Genomic DNA, 16458 nt, shown 5'->3' with positions numbered 1-16458 from the left:
GCCTGAGCTATCTCGAATTCTGTTAAATGGACTTGACATTAAATTATTTAAAATATTTTTTATTGCCATTTGGAAGACCCGGAAGTATTTCCAGTGTTCATATTCAGATCACGGAGACACCACTTTGCATCCTTTTGTCACATGTAAGAGCCAGGCTATTTCCAGGAAGGGCCAGAGAAGAGACTTGCTATTTCTGAGAATATCCCCAGATTAGGAAGCTTGGGTTATGCACAGATCTGTCCTTTGCGCTTTGAAGTCTGAAGGGAGAAGCTGTGGCCTCAGGGACATGAGGATTTGGAACCTGGGAGGGGGCGGCCCAGGCTCCCGGCTTCATTCACAACTCACGTCCAACCCTAGACCACCCAGCATCACAGAGGTGAAGCCGCATAAGAAGCCCGAGTTCCAGCTGACGGCTAGTGACCCAGGTGGGCGTGGGTGAGGAGGCTGGGTAGCTGGGTGGGTGGGGTACTCCCGTCTGGCACCCTCTGGAGGCTGTTTCTTTTTACTCTTCCAATTTCTGAGGACTGGGGGGTGGCTTCACTTCATCTGGGCACCCTCATACGGTTACAGGGCAGTCCTCCCAGTTTGCAGGGATGTCAGAGAATGGACCCTCGGTCCCAGTGTCTCTGGATCTTTATCCATTGTTCTCTGGGCTTTTTGCTCAGAGGTACCTTGAGTATCTTGTGTGTGCATTTACTTTTAAAATGTATGTTAGGTGTTTTGTAAGATTTCAAAGACATGTAACATCTATCCGTGTATTCATTAACCCATCATTCAGCAAGTGCTTCTGAAACACATACCACGTGCCACGCTCCACAGTGACCAAGCCACCGCCTGCCATGTGCCATGGAGCTAGTGTTCTGGTACCCAGCACATCAGCACTGTTGGGGGCAGAACTGCTGAGTTTTGTCCCATATAAATTGGATGTTTCACTCTGCAGTTTGCTGTATTATGGTCCAGGACTGAAGGCAGGACCTTCCACACATAGGGGTGGGCTCTGCTCACCTGCTCAGAGGCCAGGCTTAAATCCCATGGGTCCAGTGAAGGGCCTGGTGTATGAGGGCTGCAAGTGCTTGGATCTAGAGTGATAGAGGATGCTGCCTATCTCTGATCCTCACCTGCCTGCCCTGTGTTTCTGTTCCTGGCCTCTGTGCTGTGTGTGTTCTCATCCCTGCTGCCCAGGGGTGACCTTCCTTTCCGAGGAATCTTGAGTGCCTGTGTGCTTCTCCCCCATCCCCCTAGGAAGCCCTGCTTCCTTCCCTCCCACCTGGCTGCCCTTCCCCAAGGTCGGTTTTCTTGGTGCCAGCACCTCCCAGCTAGAATATGAAACTCTCAAACGCACAGACTGTGAGTTTCATCTGAATGCTGCTGGATGAGAAATGCGTCTTGGTAAAAGACCCAGCCAGGAAGCATGTGTATAGTAGAGTAAAAGCGATGCCCACATGGCCTCGTCTCCTGTGTCCATGCCACTGCCCATGGAGGAAGTGCTGGCGAGCATTGGTGGAAGCCCTTTTGGGCTGTTCTGTTTGCCTTTGTGTCCATACCTGGACTTGCAGATGTGTATACATTGTCTAGCTGGCTTGCTGCATCTGTAACTGGGATCCACACACACAGATACATGCAGACACACACAGAAACACACACAGAGCACATGCTGTTTAGTTAACTTGCCATTTTCGCTCAGTTCTAGGCTTTTAAGATTTCTCTGGGTGGATGCATATTGGCTACCTCTTTAAAAAAAAGTCTCCGAGTACTCCAGCTTGTGGGCCCTGCTCTAATTTATTTAACCATTCTCTTATTTATGGGCACTTAGGTTGCTTCCAGTTTTTAAAAAGACTACTGCAGGGAAAATCCCTGTACTCACATATTTCATGTATATGTGAGTCCTCCTGGAAATGCAGTTGTTGGGTAAAAAGATATGCATATTTAAAATTTGATAGAGAAGGTGGAATTGCTTTTTTGAAAGACTTTACTAGGACTCCTAAAGTAATAATTTTTTTAAAAAAGTGAAAACCAGTGAAGAAATAATTCACCACCAATAACTAAATAAAGAGAGAGTGGTTCTTCCTCAGGCCATGAACTGGGAAAACCATAGTCTGGGAGAGGTCAAAAGTGAAAGTGTTGGTCCTTCAGTCATGTCTGACTCTTTGCAACTTTCTGAGCTGTACCCCACCTGACTCTTCTGTCCTTAGGATTCTCCAGGCAAGAATACTGGAGTGGGTTGCCATTCCCTTCTCCAGGGGATCTTCTTGACCCAGGGATCGAACCCGGGTCTCCTGCATTGTAGGCATACTCTTTACCGTCTGAGTCACTAGGGAAGCCTGGGAGAGGCTGAGGACCCAGGCAAAGGCTGACGTGGTTTCTAAGGTTTCCTGTGCTGTCCCCCTGCCTCCCCCAAAACAGTCTTGGGGAAAGATGAGATGAACAACCAAAAGCCTGAGAATTTGCTAAATCTCCCCAATTTGGAGAGAGAGAGAGAGCGTGAGCCCGTGGGGGTAGGGAAGGATGCTCCTGGAGCCCAGTGGCTCTCATCAAAGTCAGGAGAAACATGCCCAGGGATTGCTGTGCATTGTCTGTTTGCACTGCATTTTGGGAAAATCTCGTGGCTCCGTCTTCCAGTTTACCCATCAGCTGCTCAGTTATATCCATCTTTCCGTTCAGCCTTCTGAATATCAACCAGCATATTTTTTTAAATTAGGAGGTGTAATTATTTCAGCAGTTTTATATTTACAGAAAAATTGAGCAGAAAGTTTCCAGATGGCCTGTAACCCCTACCCTCCTCATCTCCCCTGTTATTAACATCTTAACATTAGTATGGTGCATTAGTTACCACTGATGAGCTGATATTGATGCACTATTATTATTATTAACTAAATTAGAGTTAAGTTCACTTTCTGCATTGTACATTCTATGGGTCTTGACCAAAGCATAATGACATAGACTACCAAACTTTTATTTTACTAGTTCATTGGTTGTGTCCATGTCTGGTTAGCTTCTTCCTGTTTTAAGGAGTATCCTTTGGAGGACTTCCCTGGTGGCTCAGTGGTAAAGAATGCACCTGCAATGCAGGTGACATGGGTTCGATTCTTGGGTTGGAAAGATTCTCTGGAGAAGGAAATGGCAACCCACTCCAGTATTCTTACCTGGGAAATCCCATGGACAGAGAAGCCTGGCGGGCTACAGCCCGTGGGGTCGAAAAGAGTTGGATACAACTGAACAACTAAACAACAATGACAATAGGGAGCTTTGTTGAGTGTGTGATCATGATCAGCACCCACACTGGAGAACTTCCTTCTGTTTACACCCGAGCAGTCTGTGTGTGCTCAGCCGTCTGATGCCCATGTGCTCTTCCATTACAGTCTCCAGAGGATCCATTGTCTCTGCATCTCGTGGGGGGAGCCCACGGCGAGCCCAGGACTGACCTGCGGATGGCCCAGGGTCCAGGGGTGCCTGTGGCTTCTCGGTGAGTAGGACCAGTAGGGTCACCACGCTGCCTGCCAGGTCCCATGTGCCAATGCATCTGAGTGCCTGTGCTCCTGTACCCGTTGAGGGCAGGGGGGACAGCCAGATGCCTCCACCCTGCCATCTTTCTCCAGCAAGAGCTCCAGGACAGCGGCACTTGTTTCTCACTATTTTCTGTTTTGACATATTGATGAGAAATACGAGTTCTGGGCGTTCCCAGAGAACAAGCCGCACAGAGCAGACATGCATGTCCTGTCACCTGTTCTCTCTCCTTTCAGACCCACCGGGTCCTCTTCTGCCAGTGGGGGTATCTGAGTGGCACTATTGCCTCCTTACTGTTAAGGTGGTGATGGGCCAGGTTGTGATATTAGGGGAATGCTGGCCTCAGAGAATGAGTTAGGACACGTTCTTCCTCTTCTGATTTCTGAAATAGATTGTAGAGAATCGTATCATCCCTTCCTTAAACGTTTGGTACACTTCAGCAGAGAAACCATCTGGGCCTGCCGATTTCTTTTAAGAAGGTTATTAATTATTTATTCAATTTAAAAAATGCATATGGCTGTTCTGTTTGTCTATTTCTCTTCTTGTGAGTTTTGCCAGTACACGTCTTTTAAGGGATTGGTCTATTTTATCCAGATTATCAAGTTTGGGGGCACAGAGTTCTTTGTATCACTCTTTTATGTAATCAAATCATCCTTTTAATGTTATATTGTTATCCTTTTTTATGAGATCAGTGTTGATGACTCCTCTTCCTGTTTTGGTACTGGTAGTTTATATCTTGTATCCCTTAGTTAGCCTGGTCAATACAGTGACACAGTGGTAAAGAACCCACCTGCCAATGCAGGAGACGTCAGAGATGTGGGTTCGATCCCTGGGTCGGGGAGATCTCCTGGAGTAGGAAATGGCAGCCCACTCCAGTACTCTTGCCTAGAAAATTACATGGACAGAGGAGACTGGCAGACTACAGTCCTTGGGGCTGCAAAGAATCAGACACGACTGAGCGACTGAGCAACTGGTCAATAAAAGAGATTTCAGGCTCATTGATTTTCTTTCTTTTCTTCTTGTTTTCAACTTAATTGATTTATGCTCTAATTTTTATGGTATTTCCTCTGCTTGTTTTAGGCATCAGTTTCCCTTCATTTTGTTTCCTGAGGTAGAAGCCTAGGTTATTTATTTTATATTTTCTTCTTTTCTAATGTATATATTTAATGCTATGTATTTCTGATAAGCACTGCTTTTGTTACACTATGGAAATTTTTATTTTTATTTTCATTTAGTTAAAAAAATAAAAAAAATTCTTCTGGTATTTCCTCACTGACCCATGTGTTGTTTAATTTCCAGATATTTGGGGATTTCACCCATCTTCCTTTATCGATTTTTAGTTTAATTCCATTCTGATGGGCAGTGCTGTCCAGGGGCACCATCCTTGTTGATTTTCTGCCTACTTGTTCTGTTGGTTACTGATGGGGGATATGGGTGTCTCCAATTATAATAATGGATTTGCCCATCTCTCTTCCCCATTCTATCAGTTTTGCCTCATATATTTTGGTGCTCTGTTAGGTGCATAGCCATTTACGATTTTGATCTCATGTTGGAGAACTGAATTGAATTATGCATCTCATGGTAATGCCTCCTTTTTATCCCTGATGGTTTTCCTTGTTCTAAAGTCTGCTTTGTCTGAAACGAATATTGATACTCCAGTTTTCTTTCAACTGTAATTAGCATGGTATATCTTTTTCCATCTCTTTACTTTCAACCTGTCAGAGTCTTTATATTATATAACACTGGTTTCTTATAGACAGCATCTAGTTGGGTCTTGTGTTTTTATTCACTCTGACAAACTCTGTCTTCTATTTATTCTATCTATTTATTTATGCTGCAATGGGTCTTTGTTGCTGTATTCGAGCTTTCTCTAGTTGCGGTGCGCAGGCTTCTCATTGCAGTGGCTTCTCTTGTTGGAGAGCACGGGCTGGAGGGTGCTTGGGCTTCATTAGTTGCAGCATGCAGGCTCAGTAGTTGTGGCGGATGGGCTTAGTTGCTCTATGGCATGTGGAATTTTAGTTTCCAGACGAGCAACTTAGTTCCCGTGTCCCCTGCATTGGCTATGCAGATTCTTAACCACTGGACCACTAGGGAAGTTCCTAAAACGAGTATTGATGTATTGATTTTCTCTTTGTCTGTGGCTTGCTACAGTTTGAATATGATATGCCTAGGTGTAGTTTTTGTTGTTGTTGTTTTTAAACTTATTTGATTGAAGTGTAGTTGATTTACAATGTTGTGTTAATTTCTACTGTACAGCAAAGTGAAATCAGCTATATGTTTATTCTTTTTCATATTCTTTTCCATTATGGTTTATCACAGGCTATTGAATATAGATCTCTGTGCTACACAGTTGGACCTTATTATTTCAGTTCAGTTCAGTTCAGTCGCTCAGTCGTGTCCGACTCTCTGCGACCCCGTGAATTGCAGCACGCCAGGCCTCCCTGTCCATCACCAACTCCCGGAGTCTATCCAAACCCATGTTCATCGAGTTGGTGATGCCATCCAACCATCTCATCCTCTGTCGTCCCTTTCTCCTCCCGCCCCCAATCCTACCCAGCATCAGGGTCTTTTCCAATGAGTCAACCCTTCGCATGAGGTGGCCAAAGTATTGGAGTTTCAGCTTCAACATCAGACCTTCCAATGAACACCCAGGATTGATCTCTTTTAGGATGGATTGATTGGATCTCCTTGCAGTCCAAGGGACTCTCAAGAGTCTTCTCCAACACCACAGTTCAAAAGCATCAATTCTTCAGCGCTCAGCTTTCTTCACCGCCCAACTCTCACATCCATACATGACCACTGGAAAAACCATAGCCTTGACTAGACGGACTTTTCTTGGCAAAGTAATGTCTCTGCTTTTAAATATGCTATCTAGGTTGGCCACGACCTTCCTTCCAAGGAGTAAGCGTCTTTTAATTTCATGGCTGCAGTCACCATCAGCAGTGATTCTGGAGCCCAAAAAAGTAAAGTCTGACACTGTTTCCACTGTTTGCCCATCTATTTCCCATGGAGTGATGGGACCAGATGCCATGATCTTAGTTTTCTGAACGTTGAGCTTTAAGCCAACTTTTTCACTCTCCTCCTTCACCTTCATCAAGAGGCTCTTCAGTTCTTCTTCACTCTCTGCCATAAGGGTGGTGTCATCCGCATATCTGAGGTTATTGATATTTCTCCCGGCAATCTTTACTCCAGCTTGTGTTTCTTCCAGCCCAGCATTTGTCATGATGTACTCTGCATATAAGTTAAATAAGCAGGGTGACAATATACAGCCTTGACGGACTCCTTTTCCTATTTGGAACCAGTCTGTTGATCCATGTCCAGTTCTAACTGTTGCTTCCTGACCTGCATAAAGGTTTCCTTATTGTTTACCTATCCTATATATAATACTTTGCATCTGTTAATCACATGTTGTTTTTCTTTTAAAAGTATTTATTCTGCTTCGTGTTTTTTGAGATTCCCGGATCTGTGGTTTGGTATCTGTTGTTAATTTTAGAAAAATTGTCAGCCATTATTACCTCAAATATGTTTTCTTCCTCATTCTCTCATTTATTTCCTTTGGGTCTTCCAGTTACATGTATGTTATATATTTAATATTGTCCCATGGTCCTTTGATGCTCTATTCTGTCTCTGCCTTCACCCCTGGACTGACCTTCTTTTTTGCAAAATTTCAATTGGGAAGTTTCTATTGGCCTGTATTCCAGCTCTCTGATTTTCCTCTCAGCTGTATTAAGTCTGCTGGTGAGCCCATCAAAGACATTCTTCCTTTCTATTACCAGTTTTCAAAAAATTTCTAGCATCTCCTTTGGATTCTTTCTTAGATTCTCCATAGCTCTGCTCACATTACCCATCTGTTCTTACATGCTGTCTTCTCCCATCAGAGTCTGTAACATATGAATCATAGTTACTTTAAATTTCCAGTCTATTCATTCCAAAATCTGTGTCATATCTGAGTCTGGTTAGGATGCTTGCTTTATCTCTTTAGAGTATGGGTTTTTAAAAAATTATTTTTTTTGCCTTTGACATGCTTTCTAATTTGTTGTTGAAAGTCAGATATGTTATAATGGAAAATAGAAACTGAGGAAAAGGACTTTCTTGTGTGAGTCTGTGTAAATCTCATTAGGAACTGGGGCTTCCCCGATCTCTCAGTGAGTAAAGAATCTGCCTGCAGTGCAGGAGATGCAAGAGACGCACGTTCAGTCCCTGGGTCGGAAAGATCCCCTGGAGTAGGAAATGGTAACCCATTCCAGTATTCTTGCTGGGAAATCCCATGGACAGAGGAGCCTGGTGGGCTACAGTCCAAAGGATCGCAAAAAGTCAGACACGACTTAGTGACTGAGTATGCAGTAGGAGTTGGGCTGTGTGTCATATCTCCTGAAGTTGTAGGTGACAGAGGCCTAGGTTTGGCCTCCCCTCTGGACACTGAGCTTCTCTCAGCCCTCAGCCTTAGAAAGAGTCTGGTCTTGGAGTTCTTTCAGCTAGAAACCACTGTTATCAGCGGGAACCCACTGTTATCAGCAGGAGCCTGTTGGTGAAATGAGAAGGTGTGGGGGAGGGGGAGTGTCACCCCTAAACTGGGTTCACCTCTTGGTGGGTTTGAGCCAATAGACACAACCAAGCCAAAGATCGAGAGAAGGAAGGATTTATTATTACCTGCAGCAAATGAGGAGAACACCAGGGATTTTTCCCAAAGCAGCGTCTCTACAAAATGGAAAGTTTTAAGCTATGGGTACATGCATATCCATGAGGGAGCTTGAACAGAGGAGAATCCAGCATAGAATTGGGGCAAAAATCAACAGAGTCCAAGCTTTAGTTGACTGAAGTCACGAGGGTCCATATCCTTATTCCATCTTCCATCTGGGTGGGGGACGACTTAATTCCTGCAGAACTCAAAGTTGTAATAGTATGTGTATCCCCGAGGAGCCAGGACCCTGCCCCAAGGCTGCACTACTGGTTCTTTTTTTTTTAATATCTGCTTTCTTCTTCTTCTAAAAAATATGTTTATTTGGCTGCATTGGTCCTAGTTGCAGCACGGAGATCTTCAATCTTTGCTGTGGCATGCGGGATCTTTTAGTCATGGCATGAGAACTCTTACTTGTGGCCTGTGGGATCTTAGTTCCATGACCAGGGATTGAACCTGGGCCCTCTCCTTTGGGAGCACAGAGTCTTAGCCACTGGTCCACCAGAGAAGTCCCTGCACTATTGTTTCTTGACTGCTTCTCCCTTGTGCGACCCCATGGACTGTAGCCTACCAGGCTCCTCAGCCCATGGAATTTTCCAGGCAGAAGTACTGGAGTGGGTTGCCATTTCCGTCTCCAGGGGATCTTCCCAACCCAGGGATCGAACCCAGGGATCGAACCCAGGTCTCCCACACTGCAGGCAGACGCTTTACCATTTGAGCCACCAGGGAAGCCATCTCCTCTTCCCTTCCCATCCCTAATTAGCAACTGCTTGAACCTGTCCATTGGAACCCAGGGAAGGTAATGGGGGCTGAATGAAGCTTATTTCCTATAATCAAGAAATGGGGGACAGAGCAAGGCTTCCGTGCTCAGGAGCCCCACAGGATCCAGTTTGGTTTCAGCAGGTTCTGAATGAATAAACCAAAGGTGATCAGGAGGCCAAGCCACCTGGCCACAGTGATGGCTAGTTTTTAGGATTTCTCTCATGTGTTGTGGTCTTGGTGAATTTGAAGCACAGACGAGGGAACCTATGTCCGGAAGGCTCTGAAGGTCCTCGGTGGATGGAGGAAATGGCCCAGCACTGCCATGAGGAACATGAGGTGATGATGGTGCTTGTGGGGGTCCTGGGGTTGCAGCCTTGCCGGGCAGCAGGGCGGGCCCAGCTGCACAGAAACAGGTGGGCTTTCCTGCTGTCACTTCTAAATTGCCAGCTGTTTTGCCCTCTTACTGTGGATGAACCTTCTTTCTCACCCCTTTCCTTAAGTCCCCAGTACAGGGGATCACAATAGTGGGCCTTCCACGCAGCAAGAAAAACAGAGTCGCCCCATCCTCCATGTCTTGTCAACAACCCCCCCCACCCCCAGTATCAAGTCTCGTGAACAGATTTTTAAACCGTTGCCATCTGTTCTGCTCTTAATTGCAAGTGTAAAAAAATATTATTTTCCTAATTGCATCAGGGGAAGGGAAAAAATATGTATTCCTAAAGACCAGAGTTCTTGTACAAGGCAGCCTGGCTCCACCACCCACTCGCTAAAGATGATGTCGCTTCTTTGCTCAAATGGCCTATCTTGGTTGTTTACTTACAGGGTAATATTGGCCCACTTATATTCTGTAGAACAAGGAATTAGGAGGAGGCAGAAGTGCTATGGTGGCCCCAAAGACCCTGTCCCCCAACCTCTCTGAGGGCCCAGCCACCAGCCCCACCAGCACAGATGGAAAAGGGCTTTCAGGGTATGTCTTTAGGACAAATGCAGTGCTCGCAGTTGCCTACATCCTTTGCGGGAGCGGGGAGAGGCCCTCTGCGCTCTTTCCAGACATTCCTGGGGTGGGGGTGAGGGGTGGGAAGGACCACTCTCAGATCATAAACCCCTCTGTGATGGGTCAACCCCTCACTGCACGCCCGATCCTGGGCACAGAGCCTGGGCTCTCATGGGGCCCACCCAGAGCCCCAGGGTTTGGAAGGGCTCCTAGTGAATATGACACCCGCACCTGCCAGCACCACCTCTGCACCCTGCGGGCAGGGGATGCTCCAGGACCTTGCTGGCCCATCCCTCCAGCCCTTCCCCCAACCCTGATGCCAGCAGCTCAGGCTGTGGCATGGTGACCACATGGCCTTGGCTTCCTGGGTCCTGGCAGTGCCAGATTCAGTAAGGAGGGGTGGATTTGGTTCATGCTGCGTTCAGAGGGGCTTTACCTGCAGCCCCTTCCAGAGCCAGGCTGGGGAAGGGGGAGGGGGTGTGGATCAGCCATGAAAGCTGCCCTGGACCCCTCTCTACCAGGGCTCTGCCCACCCCCAGAGGCCTGTCTCCAGACAACAGCTGCACATTTTAATATGACTTCCCAAAATATTACCCTGCAATTATTTCCAGAGGCTTAAATGGGATCCCCAAATACATACAATTAAGACTAAAATTGTAATTTTAAATTAGTGCTAATTTGAAGAAACACAAAGCTTTCTCATCTCCAAGCCAAACCTAGACAACAACATCCCAATTAACTCTTAGGCACCACCAGACCCCAGAAATGACCACTCTGGCCTCTCATAGGGAGAAATAGCTCCTGGAATGCATGATGCTCCCTCAGCAAACTCCAGAACTGTCTTAATTGTCCAACTTTGCAAAGTGAGAGTGTCTCTCCAGTCATGTCCTGAAGCAGCAGTGCTGCTATTTGGTGATAACCCGAACCCGACCACACAAGTGTGCGAGGTCACCCCTTTCAGCCCCTGCCCGATCCTGAGGCGGGACCTGCTCTGTCCTTCCCGAGTCTGTGCTGGCCTAAGCAGGACTCACAGTGATGCTTGCAGATGTTTGTCTGTGGCACTTCCGGGCACAAGGTGTTTTACCAGACACGCTGTTGAGCAGCATCGCTGAGGATGCACCTCGGCTCACAGGTCATCTAGGCTGAGCTGGGCCAGGCACAGAGGCACTGTCTGTGACTGGAGCCTAGTGAGCCCGGCAGGTGGACTGTGCTCTTGGGCGGGAGCCTGAGAGTCATGGAGGGTGGAGCGGGGGCCTCCGCCTTCCTGCTACAGGCCGAGAGCCCCGTCGCACTGAGGGTGGTTTCGAAGTGCAGGCACTCCTACCCCAGGTGAGCGAGTGTGGACAGCTGTGACAGTAGCTGGACCATGCAGCGTGCAGCGGTGAGGGCCGAGGGCCTGTCTGGGACCTTGAAGGTCCGGGACCTGTCGCTGTGGCCATGGAACTGCACCTGGGCTTCGTGACACCCTCTCTGTCCCTCAGGGCAGACCTGCCTCAGCTTCTTGCAGGGGCCTATGTCAGGAGGACCAGAGTTCCCTTGAGGTGGAGGACAGTGGACATTCCAGCAGCAGTGACTGACATCCTTGAGGGGCAGAGCTGTGATTTTCGGTCCTAGACAGTAAGGCCAGGCACCCTCTGCTTGCAGCGGGAGTGAAAATGAAGCCTCTTCAGGCGAAGAAAGAGAGGGAATGGGGAGGGGATGCCTGGAGCGGCCCTGTCTGCTGGGAAATGGTCCCTGGAGCAAGGCAAGCCCTGCCCATAGCCTCAGCTGTGAAGACCTCATGTCTGCCGACCTTGGAGGAGTCTGTGAGCCCACAGCTCACTGGCCTGGGGCCCATGGCGGGGCTGACAGGTTGCACAGTCAGCCTGTGGGGCCCTTTCTCCAGCCCACCTGCCCCCCCGGCTGTGTATCAGCCCAGCTTCTGTAGAGGAGGTAATACTGACAGACAGTTCCTGTCCCCAGGGAGCCCAAAGCCTGGGATCTGATGCTGGAGCCCAAGGAGAAAGTCCTATGTGGGCTGCAGCTCAGGGCACTAGGGAAGGTTCTGGAAGAACTGATTATGCCCGGAGGCCTATGCAGGAGGAGAACAGCCTGGAGGGACGCAGGACACAGTGGCTTCTGGGTGGGCAGAGACCTGCCCATGTGTTGGGACCAGACAGGGCCCATGAACTCAGGGAGAGGCAGTGCTGGGGAAAAGTGAGGGAGTGGAGGCTGGTGGGACAGGCAGGTGGCCAGCTCTCTACAGCTTCGGGGATGAAGGTAAGGAGCTTGGACTGTGTCTTGGGGCGGTGGGGCCCTGGCAGGGTTTTGGGCAAGGGTGAGACTGTTCGAAGCTTGCCCTTTGATTCTGAGTGTGGGGAGCACACATGGGATAGGAGGTGTACCGGAAGCCATGCACAGCCTTCCACGGAGGAGGACCGGGGGTTAGTGATTGGCTCTAATTGTGCAAAGCAGGTGCCCACATACTTGGAGTCCAGCCATCCTTGTCTGCTCTGTAGACCTTGCTGTTGAGGACTGGTGGGTGAAATGCTGATCTTGATGAGATAAGGAAGAGGGAAATTTTTCTGAGGCAAAACAAAGGCCATGCAGTGACCCGTGAAGTCCCTAGGGCCCAGATGGGCATGGTCTCTTGGGTACCTGTGTGGGCTCATCCTTGACTGGGAGTCTTTTTGTTGTGGGGACCCATGGTGGCTCAGAGCTGTCACCTGTCAGCCTCAGGGCTTTGTCCCCAGAGGCACCCCCAGAACTGTAGAAGATGGTCACACCTGCAGGACTGCCCCAAGTTGCACCTGGTGGCTGAGCTGCCCAAGGCTGTCCAGTCACAGGGTTTCTATCAGAGAGTGAGGCCAGAGGAAAGGGAAAAGAATGTCCAAGCAGAGTGCCCTAACCTGCTTTTCTGGGAAATAGGAGAGGTGTTCTGTTATATTACTTAGGCTTAAATCTGGCTACAAAGTAACAGTATCTTTAACAAGCAGAAAGTTAGTGTTTCACTTAAAAGAATCCCAGAGGTGGGCAGCTTCATGAAATTATTATTGATAGTGACCTCTTGTATCTTTTTGCTCCACTGTTGTAAGACATGGCTTTCACTGCAAAGCATGTTGTGGTCCAAGATGGCTGCTGGAGCTCCAGCCATCAGATTTGTGTTCCAGGCAGCAGAAGGAGGAAAGGTGAGCAAAAGGTGTCTGTCTCCAAGCTGAGCAAGCTGCCTTTAAGGGTTGTTTTTGGGAGTCTTGTTTATATCTTTTTGGCCAGAAGCTAGTTACACTGCCCCAGCTAGGTGAATGGGAGGAGGTGTAGTTCACCTTAAAATCCAAATTCTGTTTGTAAGGAAGATAGTGGAGGTGGACGTGGGGAGGCAGTCCCCACCATAATAGTCCTTTCAAGAACGCCTGCCTGGCTGCGCTGTGGGTTCTGGAGCAAGCCAGCCTGTTTGTCTTTCTTCCTCCTTTCCTCTTCCCCAGACATGTGCTGGGCATGGCAGTCACAGATGAATACGACAAAGAGGAATCACGGATCCCATGGGTTTGGCTCACGCCTGCTCTACTACCTGGACGCTGCTGTGGCCGGTCCATGGTGTGTCCCCAGCAGAACAGGTGGCGGGGAGGCAGGCCTCTGAACAGAGTGGAGGCTGAAGACGGGGGCGTGACCTCCTTGTTGCTCTGACCAGCTGCTCACACAGTGAGGTCCTAACAGGGCATGGCAGGCATTGAGTGGGTCATCCAGGGCCGTGCCCCACGCCGACCCAGTACTGTCATCATTAAGGAAGAAAGTAGTGTTTCTCTATTCCCCCATGCAGGCTGAGTTGGAAGGAGGAAGACTTAGTTCTCCAACTCCGTATTGCTTTGAACTTTTAAGTTGGTTGTGTGTGTGTGTGTTTTAGTCATTCAGTTGTATCTGACTCTGACTCCATGGACCGTAATCCGCCAGATTCCTCTGTCCATGGAATTCTCCAGGCAAGAATACTGAGTGGGTTGCCATTCTCTTCTCCAGGGGACCTTCCCAATCCAGAGATCGAACCCGTGTCTCCTGCATTGCAGGCAGATTCTTTGCTGTTTGAGCCACCAGGGAAACCCTTTATGTTAGTTGATGTTTCCCTATGTCAAGGTCTCCTTAAGGAAAGCAGAGCTCAGTGTGGTGGCCTAGACTCCTGGGGCCTCTGTCATCTGACTCCCCTTGTGGCCCTGCTTTCCTCCTAGCCTGCCTTCCTTCATCTGTGGACTCTGGCAGGTGTGGTGTGGATGGCGCCCGGCCCTGCTGATTGTAGGCTCTATAACGTCTCGCTTGAACAGTCAGGTTGGGAACCTGCAGCCTGGGGTGCAGGCAGATGGCTTTGAAATCATCCCTGAGGGATTCTAGGGCCCGCAAAGGTTAGGGCCACCTTGTGACCCTCTCTGGGCACAGGCGGAGGCCTTCCTGGGGATCATTACCAGAGGGGGCTGAAGGTCAAGGCTGCAGTGCAGGGTCTTGAAGGTGGAGCTGGAATGGAGCTGTGGGGGAGTCAGCAGTCCTCACAGCCTCTGTCCAGCTCAGGTAGATTCCCATGTGGACAGGCCCCCACAGGAGACCCTGATGGTCTTTGCTGAGGGTGGGAGCCTGCCAGGTGTTCCTTGTTCAGGTCCCCCCACTTATCCAAGAGAATAGAGTCATTTCTGTTTAGCTTAGTTTGATACTGTGTTAGATCATATGCTTTTTGAAAAAGTGTTAATAGCTTTAAAATTTTTAATTGAAGGATAGTTGATTTACAATGTTGGGTTAATTACTGCTGTACAGCAAAATGACTCAGTTCTACATATATGTATTCTTTTTTATTACATTCTTTCCCATTATGGTTTGTCATAGGATTTTTAAAAAATTTATTTAATATTGGAGTAGAGTTATTGATACTGTTGTGTTAGTCAGGTGTACAGCACAGTGATTCAGTTCTACATATACAGTATCTATTCTTTTTCAAATGTTTTTCCCATCTAGGCCACCACTTAACATTGAGCAGAGTTCCGTGTGTTGTACAATAGGTCCTGTTGTTTATCCATTTTAAATAAAGCCATGTGTACATGTCAGTCCCAAACTCTCAATCTATCCCTACACCCCACCCTTCTCCACGGTGACCATTCTCCGTGGTCTTAAGTTCATTCTCTAAGTCTTTGAGTCTGCTTCTGTTTTGTAAGTAAGTTCCCTGTGTAATCTTAAAGCTTCATTAGTTCACGCAGAGCACGGCTCTGATAACCCCACGTGATACAGGAGCCTCTGTTTCCAGACTAGGATCTGCTGTGCCTGACATGCATTCAGGTCAGTTTGGAGGTCTTGATATTGGCCTGCTGTTTGTTTATCTGATTGCCTGTGGGGAAATGAAGGGAAGTGCTTTCCTCCTGGGAGGTGTTTCAGTCTAGTTGGAAATAGAGAACTTGGTTTTGCAGAGATCCCAGCATCTCTGGCACCCATCCTGGTGGGTCTGCTGGAGCTTCCCCATGTATGACGCGGACGCAGTGTCCTGACTGGGCCCCTCCAGGTTTGCCTTGTGGCTGTCCTTCTGCCAGCCCCCCCTGCGCAGTTTTTTCTTGAGGAAGATGCTTCAGGTAGAAGCCATGGGCTCTGGGCCCCAGGCAGCTGGCCTTCTGTTACCTTCCATGTCGGCTCTGTGCTAGGGGCTGGGGGCTGGGGTTCCCCTCCCTTGGGACACAAAACCATTGGCAGGAGAAGGGTCCTGTGTCTTGGAGAGCAGAGCACCCCAGCCGGTCCCAGGACTGTGTGAACATGGTGGGTGACTGGCTCAGTGCACAGGCCGCCTTGTCCCCTGGGGTCCCAGGCGGCTCCTGGCACAAGGTAATCACACCCACGGGTCAGCACGTGCCAGGCACCCGATGCCTCCTGAGTTCCTCTCCACAGCTCAGCGCCCGGGGACTAGAGCCAGGGCACAGAGAAGGAGCGGGAGTGGCCAGTGTTCACAGAGCCCTTGGGCTGGTGGGTGGATGCCGAGGGGAGTGAAAGAGAAGCAGAGAGGGACCTGGGTGGGGCAGGTAGGGGATCAGGTGATGATGAGTCAGGGCAGGTAGCAGCAGGGGTAGGGAGCTGGTGGCAGAGCTAGAACGGAGGGACCAGAGATGGAGACAGATCCTGCCTTGTCAGGCTGCTGACTCTGGTGACCCCTGGGAGCCCCCACCTCTCTGAACCTCAGTCTCCCCTCCTTCCTGTCTGTGAAATGGGCATGATGGCAGTGTGCATTTGACAGGGATGTTTATGCAGAAAGAGGAAGCAGTTGATCAACTGCAAAGTGCTGTTCAGCTCCTCCTGGCTGTGCCTGCAGGAGAGCAGGCTCCGGTACGCACAGGACACACCTGCGTGTGCTGGGTGCTGGCCTCGAGGCCATCTGAGCCTGTGCCCAGTGTGCCCGGCCAAGGGGACAGCTGGGTCCTGCCTGGAGGGGTGTCAAAAGGGGTGTGGTCGACAAGGGGCGCCTGGGCTGGGATCTGTTTGTCTGGTACATTCTGTCTCCTTCCCCAGCTGTGTGGGCTGGGGTCTGAGG

General features: G+C 49.0%; 1 protein-coding gene across 2 annotated transcripts in view; it reads left to right on the top strand.

Moving 5' to 3' along the window:
• APBA2 (amyloid beta precursor protein binding family A member 2) overlaps positions 1 to 16458 on the top strand; it is a 133151-nt gene that overhangs the window by 25956 nt on the left and 90737 nt on the right. For both annotated transcript variants that reach the window (XM_081546645.1, XM_081546646.1), the window contains exon 2: positions 3360 to 3463. The gene's annotated coding sequence lies outside the window, so the exon portion shown is untranslated. The remainder of the gene's footprint in view (positions 1 to 3359; positions 3464 to 16458) is intronic.

Source organism: Giraffa tippelskirchi, chromosome 12 (genome assembly GCF_054371585.1).
Source record: "Giraffa tippelskirchi isolate mGirTip1 chromosome 12, T2T-mGirTip1v1.2.pri, whole genome shotgun sequence".
In the NCBI taxonomy this organism is placed as follows: Eukaryota; Metazoa; Chordata; class Mammalia; order Artiodactyla; family Giraffidae; genus Giraffa; species Giraffa tippelskirchi.
This window is presented reverse-complemented; position numbering and strand designations above follow the sequence as displayed.